Raw genomic sequence first — 10,037 nt, 5'->3', positions numbered from 1 at the left:
CTCCCCGACACCTTACCACCACATCCGTAAGGCTTGCAGACTGAAGTTCCTTTTACCCAGTATATCATGTCAAACTTTCGACAAAAAAAATTACAAGGCCTATTAAAAGGCAAAAAGCACAGTTCGAGGAGACAAGGTCAGATATAGCAGGGATGTTAGAATTATCATCAGACTGGGAATTTAAATTAACAATGATTAAGATACTAAGGAGATCAAGAAAAGGAGAAAACAAGGCATAAACTTAGAGAAAATATTTGCATAATACATATTTGATAAAGGACTGCTATTCAAAATATATAAAGAACTCTTATACCATGACTAAGTGAAATTTATCCCTGGGATGCAAGGTTTAACATATGTAAATCAATCGATGTGATATACCACATTAACGGAATGAAAAATAAAAACCATATGATCATCTAAATAAAAACAGGAAAAGCATTTGATAAAATTCAACATTCATTCATGATTTTAAAAACTCTCAGCAAAGTAAGTGTAAAAAGAACTTTTCTCAACACAATAAAGACTATTCATGAAAACCTCACAGCTAACTCATAATCAATGGGGGAAAAAAAATTTAAAAATTTCCTCTAAGATCCAGTACAAGGCAAAGATGTCCACTCTTTCTATTTCCATTCAACACAGCACTGGAATTACCAGCAAGAGCAATCAGAGAAGAGAAAGAGATAAAAGGCATTCAAATTAGAAAGGAAAAAGGAAAATTATGTTTGCAGATGGCACAGTCTTATATATAGAAAACTCTACACACTCTACCAAAAACACAATTAGAATTAATAAATGAATTCAGTAAATTATGAAAGATTTTAAAATCAAAACGTGTTTATATGTACACGTACACACGTAACACGAAGGAAAAGATTGCTAAATTTGATTTTATTGAAAGGGTATACAAACTGGCACAAGGTGGGAGGAGTTATTAGCAATAGAAGGCTTTTTATATCTGTAGGAACTCCCATAAATCAAAAACAAACAAACAAAAAAGACAGACTACCAATAAACAGAAGAAAAAAGGTTGGGAGATGAGTAGAGACTTGAGCATGAACATCATGGAAAAAATCCAAACGACCAATAAATACATGTTAACGTGTTCAACCTCATATTTAATCAGACAAATACACGTCAAGACTAGAATGATACCATCATACTCCAAACCAATCAAGAATATTTAAAAAGTCTGAAAATATCATAATTTGGGTGAGAAAATGGAACAAACTCTCAAATTATGCTGTTGGGAGTACAGACTCATACAATCACTTTGAAAAAGCAAGTGGGCATTATCTATTAAAATTGAATATATATACATGTATGTGTGTATACATATATACATATACATTATATATATATATACACACATATATATATTCTATTATCTAGCAATTCTATTCCTGATTACATTCCCTATAGGAGAAACTCCAGTATATTTGCTTCAAGATAGATACACAAGTATGCTCCTAGCAATCTGGTCCTTAACAATCCAAAACAGGAATTTTGGAAACAATGGTGTCCATCAACAATAGAATGAATAAATATTAGTATATACCTCTAATGGACTACTACACAGCAATAAAAATGAAAACCAAAAACTACATACAACAAGATGGTTGGCTCTTAAAAATTAAGCAAAAGAAGCAAAGATGACAACAAGATAAATATACTATGAATCCATTTTAATGAAATTTTAAAATGGGCAATACTAAAATTATTCTTTAGCAATGCATACTGTTAATGTAACTTTTAAGACTATTTAGATATAAGTAAATATTAAAGATATATATTTTTTTATATTTTGCACACAAGAGAAAAGATACCTAGAGGTCTATTCAAGTATTTATTATTTATAGGTACATTTTATAAAAAAGGAGAATGGTGAGTCTAGATATATAAAATCTAGATATATAAAGTGAGAGTCTGGTTAAAGGTAATAAATTTTTGACTTACAGTCAACTGAGAATCAAATCGACAGGTGAGTAACTAATTTCCAAGACTAACCTTAATCTCATTAAAAATTCATCAAAATATTGTTCAGGCAATTGGTCAGGAATGCCATTCTTCTCTAAGAAAATGGTTGTAAGTTACATCACACAGCAAAATTTTATGCCAGACCAGGCTTAGACAGTCTTTCTTTTACAGTACATAGTGTACAAAACTAAAAAGAAAAGCAAGGAAATCATTGCCATAAAATGCAGGAGAGTGGTTACCTTGAGGAAAACGTCAGCTGGGGTTGAGGAGTGACACACAGGGCTTCTAGAGCACTCTTCGTATTCTCTCGTGTAATTACAATTAACATGTGGGTTTATTTTGTTTTATTCATTCATTAAACCGTTAGGGGTACTTGTCTATGTATGTGTTATGTTTCTCAATTTGAAAGAAGGTGATACAGAGTAGATGAAAATCTGAGGCACAGTGGTTAAGCGATTTGTATATGTCGCATCCACATGAAATCTGTTACATGAGTACTAAACTTTACATGATAGAGCCTAACTACAAAGCCGGCTTCTGTAGTCCTCCAAAAAGCCTTCCACAGCGACTGCTTCCTCCTCTGCCCTCGCATTATCTAGACCTTGCATTGGCAGTTAACTATGAAGTGCCTCACAGCCTTTCCTGTACTACGTAGCCTTTCACATATGTGTGCTTTGTCTTCAGTTTATGGCTTGGCACACAGAATCCCCTTGATATACATTTATTCATAAGAATCAGTACAGAGTCTAAGCGTGAGTCCCACATCAGAACAGGTCATGTTAAAGTAACGTTCCAGTATTTAGCATCATCATTTCTAAAATACTTTTCTCAAGTCCAGCTGTGTTAGACAAGAAAACTCAAGCCCTTCTTCCCTCAGTCAGAAAACTCTACTTTCCAAGGCAATATGATGGCATTTGTTATTCAATTACATGGCAGTTCCTTTAAAACTCATAAGGGCTTGGGGCTTAAAAATCACGGACCAGCTTCTTGCAGAAAAGGAAAAAAAAAGTGATACCTTAGGTGGTAATCTGATGTAGAGTAGGGCACAATTACCTTATTTGCACTATCCTTGGGAGGGATGGACTTAATTATGACCATGAACTGCTTTCCTAATATGAATTTACTTTGCAGTTTCCATTCAAAGCACAAACCAATCCTTTCAACAAATATTTAAGTATCTACTGTGTGCCAAGATATGATGATATGACATTCTGAATTTTCTTTTTTCTCTCTGCCAAACATATTCTCACTTATTGATAGTCATTATCATGGAAGAAGTACACAATTCCTTAATTAGCAAGTAGCCCCTCCCTTTGTAACAGGATGTTGCAACCAAGACACTAAATATAATAGTTACGACATTCCAGAGTGAAATGCCAGGACAAGCTGCACATTTTCAAAGGTGGTAGTCAAAAAAAATTGGTTATAAAACTCTGGTATCCATTCCTCACATTCAGGGCATAAAAGATGGGGGAAGAATAAGGCTTGAGGAAAAGATTTCCTCAGAAAATGTACTTTCTTCCACCTCTTTTCCTCCACAAAAGAGATGTGGGAGAAATACTCGCTCCTAACATCAAGTCTAATGAGAGGGTTTCGAGGACGTTACTTAGGGAGAATTTCGAAAGAAGATTTCTGCGGAGAAAATTCTTGACATTCTATACATCCGCCCCTTCCAAGAGAGAAGTCAGCTCTTTCTTCTTGACGCCAGTCAAGAGCAACAGTAGACAAGGAGAGCACTCAGAGAATTTATCATTCATTTCTTCTGTTAGAATGGAACTCAGTGAAGTGGCATCTGACTCCTACCTGGAAACTCTAAGATGCAAGAGACAGGTTGGCTGCAGCTCTGGCAAAGGCAGAGACATTGCTGCTGTGTTTGCTGTGTTTCCTGAGGGGAAGATGAAGGAGGGATCCCCATGAACTGGACATGGGACATACAGAAGTGAGAGTCAGTAATTTAGGTCTGGTCAGAAAGAACTATCTGGAAGAAACTGAAGACAAACCTTCAGATTCCCAGTTAACCAATCTGTCCCCCTGCTTCTACCCTTGCCCTCTTTGGTGTATTTCACCAAAGAAATCAAATGTTTCTATTAAAACGTAAGTCAGACCATGTCACTCCTCTGCTCAAAACCCTCCAGTGGCTTCCATATCATGTGGGATAGAAGCCCGGGCCCTCTCTAGACATGCAGGCCCGACACAATCAGACTCTGTGCCCCATGCCCTATCTCCTCCCCTCCCCTCCACTCTCTGCCATGCAGGAGCACTGGCGTCCTGCTCCACAGGCTCCCGGGGCCTCCGCCCTTGCCAGGCCCTCTGCCTTGGAGTCCTTATGCCAGTCACTGAAAACACAGTTTCCACAAAGGCTGAGGTTTTTATTGGTTTTGTTCACTTTTGTTCACTCAGAACCCAGAACAGTGCCGAGAATGGAGGAGTTGCTCAAAAAATATTTGTTGACTGAATGAATGCATTTTAATAAAATTTTTGTGAATGACAATATTTCCTAGGTTTTGTTCCAAGAGGAGGCCAAAGGGAGAGAAACTTTCTTCTCCCCAGAGGAGAAAGTCACAAATCTCCATGCAAGTTTGCTGGAAGCAGGAGGCTTGAGCATATTTGTTCCTTTTTTCACATGCCTGGTGCACAGATTTCAGTCAGCAGTGGTTATGATCTGTTTTTTCCCTTTTGTTTCCCTTTGTTCTTCGTGTTTAATAAAGAAACCTGCAACTCCGTCATTGGAACATCATAAATCACCCTCGTTATGTAGTCTGCTCAGACAGCTCTGATAGGAACCTCCTGGGCTGGATGGGAACTCAAGCAAGCCGGGATGTGTTTGTACAGCCATAAAAGCAAAAAGGGAAAAATCCTGGGGCGTGAATTACGTGGGACTTCAATATCCCAGATACTAATATGATAACTATTATGATTTCTAAGTAGTGTTAAGGATACATGTTTTTCTTTGACTCCTAATTTTTCTAGTAATGTGTTCCTACCTTTAAAAATCCAGAGTCCAGAATTCAAGTGTCACGGGAGAGAAAGTTAACAGATGGCAAAGGAGTGAAGAGGAGGAAGATGTTAAAATGGCCTTCTTACCTCCCCTTCAGCATGACTTCTATAGTGTCTTTCAAGACGACCAAGAAACCCCAAGGTTTTAAAGAAAAGAGAATGCAATATATTAAAATTAGCTGAATAATATATAAACAGTATCTCAAATCCAAATAAACTGCTTAAAAGACACACATGAACACACATGACATACATGTGCACAGGCTCACGAGCACACACACAAGCATATTCTGAGGGCCCCTTATTTCAATATGCCACAAGAAAACCACACCCTTAAACTTCTCAGACTCTCCATAATGTCGTGGCCTACTACTACGTAAAGGAGTCAATTCATGCTACTCTGTGTTCCTCTCAACCCATTTCTGCACAGCCAGGCCGGCAGAAAATTGAAGTTACAAATGAATGTGCTGGAGTATTACTCAAAGCCAGAGAAAGTCTTGAATACAACTACAGTAACAATAGTAGTAGTAACAATAATAGAAGAAGAAAGAGTAGCAAAGTAGCAAGTGACTATCAATCACTATTGACCATTAACGCAGATAGGTGCTTCTAACGCATTGTCATTTGAATCTTCACATGCCCTTAAAACACATTATAGGGCTAAAAATGTTTCACAAGAAACCTCTATTCGGTGTGGTTTTAAATCATGAGCTCTTAGAGCAATTAGAGGAATAAAAGATTTTTTAAAATGTTTTTAAAAATTCAGTTGCAAAAATTTGTCATTATTTTAATGAAATAATAAACCTTCCCTGCATATCAGTGAGAATGAATTGCAAGAATATACAAGGACCTCACTGCCAATTGCTGGCAGTAAATTGGGAAAAGGGCTATAATGTCCCTGGACACATATTTACTGACACAGTGTAAGTCATTGTAAGTGTTTGACAAATGCATAAATGGGTGAATGAGCGAGTGAACAAACAAGCCAAATAACCAGCATTTTTCTTTGTATTATTGGTTCCTTGAGAAACATTAAGACTCTTCATTGTTCTTGAGTAACTTCTCTTGCAGAATCTGTCTCTCTCCACACACAGTAATATCTCCAGTGTTTCCTGGATAGTTAACAGACATTCTAGAGTTCTCTGAGGTTCAGAAATTGCCAGATTATATCCCTTCCATTCCATTCCCAATGCCGCCATCCTCGTTCAAGTTCAAATCCATAGCAGAAAAACATTTCTTTTCACACTACCCTCAGATCCATCTTCTACATTGTCCCAGGGTAAGCTGCTTTTTACATCACTGCTTATATCATTCTTCTGCTCAGATGGCTCTGCATTGCCTGCACAAACCACAGCCTCTCTACACTGACATTTAAAGTTTTCAACTATCTGACATCTACCCACATTTGCTCCTTTATCCCCTGCCACTTCTCAATGTATATTTTAGATCCAGTCATTTCTGACAGTTCATAATTTCCCAAAACCTATGACACTTTCCCTCTGTTCATATATTTTTGCCATTCCTTTTATCCATAAATATCTCCACTCAGCTTCAGCTATGAAAGTTCTATTCATTCTTCAGATTCTAGTTCTGATTTTCCTCCTTCAATGTGCATTCCATAGTCAACTTAGTGGGAGAGATCCCTCCAAACTGTTATTCTCCAATGAACGCCTCTGAAATCAAAGAACGTGATCCTTTGGCATAATTGCAGAGTCAAATATTATCCGGTTCAATGTTTCATTAAGTGCTCCAAAGAACAAGTCCTTGTGATTCTTCAAAAAACCAAAACCAAAACCAAACCAAACAAAAATAGATTCCTGGTCAAATAGCACTAGAAAACCCTGCATCTTCCCTGAGATTCACAGTGCACATCAGCATATCAAAGGCTCTGATAATCCTGCAGGGAAGAAATGTTATTAACTTGGTTTAACTCAGTAGTTACCAAATATATTTGACTACATTTTCCACTTTTCCTATATTAATAAATCTTTCTCAGAGAGCTAATTTCCCATGGAACACACTCTAGGAGACATTGGTCTAAAACAACTCCCCCAAGAGAAGAGATGATGAAATTGAGATCTAAGGAAGTGAAGTCAATGAACAAGGACCACGAGCTAGTTTGCAAAAGAGCCGGTCATGCACACCAGCTCCCTTGTCTTCCAAACCCCGTGCTCCTTTATTACATCACTATGATCACATCATATCATAGTATGAAATCGTAGGCTTAGGAGTTTTATTTCCTACTTCACCAAACTTTTTAGACTTTGAAATTCTTTTGGCAGTGATTTACTGGGGGAGGACTATATTATAGGCAGAAAATAAAGCCATTTTTTTTAGCTCGATAAAGAATCTCTATATACACACAAACAAAACAAAATTAATCAGGAAAGCTAATATCTGTACAGTCCCTAAAGATCAGAATTCATATCAACAAGTCGAATTTATAGAATCCAAACTGCTGTGATACCATACAGACTATGTGGTTAAGAAAGACAAATTCGGTATCATACCACACAAGTAGTCACAAACACAAAATAAGAAATACATAAATAAATCCTTCCCAGGGTTGACTGTACAGTATTCATGCCCTTACTACAAGCCTTTCATTAAAAACAAAAAAAGCAAGAGCATGTTTTTTTGTCTCGTGAGATCTCCAGCTGAAGTTGTCATTTGTGACAGACACTACTGACTGCCTATTAAACAGCTCCCCCGTCCATTTTGTTTTTCCTTCCTGATTGGTCAAAGTGGGCAGCCACATCTTCAGGAAAGGTGAGTTCCACCCCCATTTCCAAAAGACGAACCATGATTGGTTCGCGCCAATATTAATCATTCTCATTACATTTATAAATGGATTTAAAAGTGTGAATATATATGACCATAAGGAAAGTATATTGGGGTTTCTGGACAAGATTTTCACCCCTAATAAGAAAGCCAGATACCTTCTTGTATTCTTGTATTTGTACACAGTTGTAATGAGGAAGTGATGTCTGGAACCACTGAAACCATCTTGACACCATAAGAAATAAGCCTGGAACTAAACCTAACATTACATCTTCTGAAAGAACAGAAGGTGCTCAGAACAGAAAGGTGCTCTCTCCTCACACAGCACTTCCTGTTTTCTCTCTTCTCAGTTCCTTCCATTTCTCCAGACCACGCACTCCATATCAACCTCTTTCTGGCTTCTCTGTTTCTGCCTTCACTTCTAGAAACCAAAAGTTTCTCACAAGTCCAAATCGTTACTTCGGTGCAAGTATTTAAACTTGTAAGATCACACATTCACCACATATACTAACATTCATCACTTCTCTAACCTCCCAGGAAGGCGTTCTCTCTCCTTCCCATACATCAACACCTTTGGAAAGAATATTTTATTGAAAGCAACAAAGACAAATTCTCAGTTTTAGCTAAGGCCACCCTGCCATCAAAATGATAGAGTATCTTAAATCTCTTTGTATTCACTGAGGGGCTTAGCAATACCATTTATTAGTACTCAGTAACTACTTTATGAATTATTTACCAAAACTGTAGGCCCAATTACTTCTCTCCAAGGGAAAAAGAAAAGGTCAGGATAAGACATTTGATTAATTGAAAGGAATTTCCTACATAAAATAACAGAAATAAGTTCTATGGATCCAAGGGGATTTCAACAATGATTTCAGAACTGACACTTTCTGAATCTGAGGACCTTAGTTACAACATCTCATATTTGTATAGTGTTTTATGACTTACAAACAGCCTTGGGTCTATTACCTCATCAGAGGATTCCTCATGTGATATATCATTTTTAGGTATAATGAGTTTGTACAACGACATTGGCAAACATTTTGAGAGACAGCATATGATCAAAGGTCACTCACAAACACACTTCAATTATAAGTTGATTTGAAGCCTAAAGAAAGAAAATAAGAATGCAGAATAAATTATCCAGAATAGAATCCAATGTATTAGGCCAGATCTGGAATACTGTGTTTATTTCTGAATGATGTATTATAAAAGGGATACTGTCAAGACAATGTATGCCTTCAGACAAAGGCAACCATGATAATGTCTGGAAATTATCTCAAATGAAGAACGAGAGAACTGGGAATGTTCAGCCTATAAAAAATAATTTCAGGGATGGCATAATAGACATCTTTAAATTCAAAGGCTGTCCAGTGAAAAGGTGGCAAGATTCTTTCTGTCATGCTTCTGATGGCAGAATGATTGCCAACTAGAACATATTTAAAAAGACAAAGTGATCAACAGAGGCCATAGAGGATTTTCTAATATCCATCTCTACCACTGTTCTCCAAACTTCCATGCTGTTGAACATAAAGAATAAATTTTAAACATTTTAAAACTTGATACTAAAATATTAAATTGTCTAATAATAGGCTGGACTATCTGCAAATTAGAAATATCTAAAGAGTTTCCGGTGCCCTTCCTCGGGAATTCTGTGAGAGGGATTCCTACATGGACAGAATGCACCAGATAACATCTAAAAACACTTCCAGCTTGTTGAAGACTCAATGATTCCCTGTTCTGAGAGCAGCTGAAGGTATAACTGTCAAGCTCCACTTGATTTACTTGAATAATCAATCTCATCTTTCAAAGTAATAAGATAACTAAATATACAATTTTCAAAAGATGAGTATACAAATAAACTCTAACCAACAATGGTTGGCATTGAGCATCCCCAGTATCTAGAGCAATACCAAGCACAGAGCAGGAACTCAGAAAGATGTGTGATTTAATAAATGATGTAACTATGTAAATGTGAGTAATTCTGACAGGTTTCCAAACACTTTTTGCACATTAGCTCTTTGAGCTTTAGGCAACAACCCTGTGAAGTAGACTAGGCATGTTGGTATGCCATTTTACATTCCTTATTTTGTGGTCCTCCCCCCAGAATGCTCTTCAAATAACATTATGGCTTTAGGGTCCATTAAAGTTTGTTAAAAGAAAAATCTATCACAAGAACATCTTATGTAAAACCACTATTGAAACCACTACTGTCTGTCATACCCCTCATATGAAAAACATGATCAATTCCTCCTGCAATTAATGCCAAGAAAAAGTCT

The sequence above is a fragment of the Rousettus aegyptiacus genome, unplaced genomic scaffold (assembly GCF_014176215.1).
Source record: "Rousettus aegyptiacus isolate mRouAeg1 unplaced genomic scaffold, mRouAeg1.p scaffold_m13_p_8, whole genome shotgun sequence".
Taxonomy (NCBI): Eukaryota; Metazoa; Chordata; class Mammalia; order Chiroptera; family Pteropodidae; genus Rousettus; species Rousettus aegyptiacus.
Note: the sequence above shows the minus strand (reverse complement) of the source record.